Genomic DNA, 1,863 nt, shown 5'->3' on the forward strand with positions numbered 1-1,863 from the left:
CTTTAGACGGGATTGTACGTTGTTCAACATGATGACATCATTCGTTTGCATGATGATTCCCTCGTCTTGATACTTTGGAGGATGAAAAAGACACCCTTATGGAAGTCGTCACATTATTTATTTTCAATTGTTATTATTACCAGTTTAGATTCCTTACAATTTAATCAAAGAAATGATTTTATTATATATAGAAAAGGATTGAGTACAATATCTGATGAATTTTTCCAAGCACCAACTTGGACTTTGATGAGGCTCCAACCTCTAGGGCTTCGACCCTATCTTACCAAGGCACCAACCTTGAATTTAGGAGCACCAACTCCAAGGACACCAATCCTTCCAATTCTTAGGCACCAACCCCAAGGGCTCCGACCCTATAGTTTTACTCTATCAAGAAATGTTTGATTGTATTATACTGCTCCCAAGGACTTCTTTACCAAACCCTATCCTTGTAGTCTTTGTAACAAGTCGTTGTCTACCCTGTGGCATCACTTCGGGTCTGAGCCTTCCAAGATGAACTCAGTCAAAAGATTTGTCTTCCCACTCTGTCTTTGTCTTCCTTCTTCGCTCGGCCTTCGGCTTCTGCTTCACCTTCGGCATCTGCTAGATCTTCAGCTTCCTCTGTTTCTTCAAGTTCATGAGTTGTGAACTCTCCTTATTCTCTATTTTTTATACCCGAGATCGATACTTGAGTTGAAGGGATTTAGCTTGTGTTTATACGAGTTTCACTAGTACCCAAAGGACACGTTAGAAAATTATATATTACGGAGCAATGGAACACATAAAATATTGCAGAGATATAAACACAGAAAACACATAAAACAAGAGAGACACAGATATACGTGGTTCACCCAGTTTGGGCTACATCCACCCCGAACAGCCAGTCCTTCCTTTCTATTATCCAGCAAAATGAAGAGACACAACCTACAGCAGATCCGCTGTAATATCCTCTGTTTTCTCTCACAGTCTCACCTCTCTGCTTCTCGCTCAGAGAATACACATATATTACACAGACTCAATACAATGCCCTCATACAAAGAGAGGGGTGCCTTCTAGGGCCAAAAACCCCAAACTAAACATAAGTTCTACCGTCAGATCATTTGCCTAATGAACAGCCCAGATTGACTAGAAATTACTATACTTTTACAAGGCAATTTTACATCTGTTTTTAGCTTCAGGGGCGATGCCCCCGAAACCCCCCACCAGGTGGGGGCTCCCCAAAGGTCATAGCTACGCCCCTGGACCCCCCTACAGTGAATATTTTACGGGCGACGTTGCCGCCCCATTTCGAACTGGGGTCCAATGTGGTGATACCTTTGAATACATAAGATAATCAGTCTCCCCACCCAACACCAACCCCAAGGGCTCCGACCCTATAGTTTTACTCTGTCAAGAAATGTTTGATTGTATTATACTGCTCCCAAGGACTTCTTTACCAAACCCTGCCCTTGTAGTCTTTGTAACAGGTCGTTTTCTGCCCTATGGCTTCACTTCGGGTCTGCGCCTTCCAAGATGAACTCGGTCAAAAGATTTGTCTTCCCACTCTGTCTTCGTCTTCCTTCTTCACTCGGCCTTTGGCTTCTACTTCACCTTCGGCATCTTCTAGATCTTCAGCTTCCTCTGTTTCTTCAAGTTCATGAGTTGTGAACTCTCCTTATTCTCTATTTTTTATGCCCGAGATCAATACTTGAGTTGAAGGGATTTAGCTTGTGTTTATACGAGTTTCACTAATACCCAAAGGACACGTTCATTGGGAGGAGGCTGACTTGTATATTAAAGTATATCGAATAGTCTTTCATCCAATTATATCGTAGACTTGGTTAATCATGGAAACCACATAAAAGAGGCTATACCCACATGGAGGTC

This window comes from Pinus tabuliformis, chromosome X, assembly GCF_031772625.1.
Source record: "Pinus tabuliformis cultivar Carrire ecotype Pingquan chromosome X, CPIR1, whole genome shotgun sequence".
Classification (NCBI taxonomy): Eukaryota; Viridiplantae; Streptophyta; class Pinopsida; order Pinales; family Pinaceae; genus Pinus; species Pinus tabuliformis.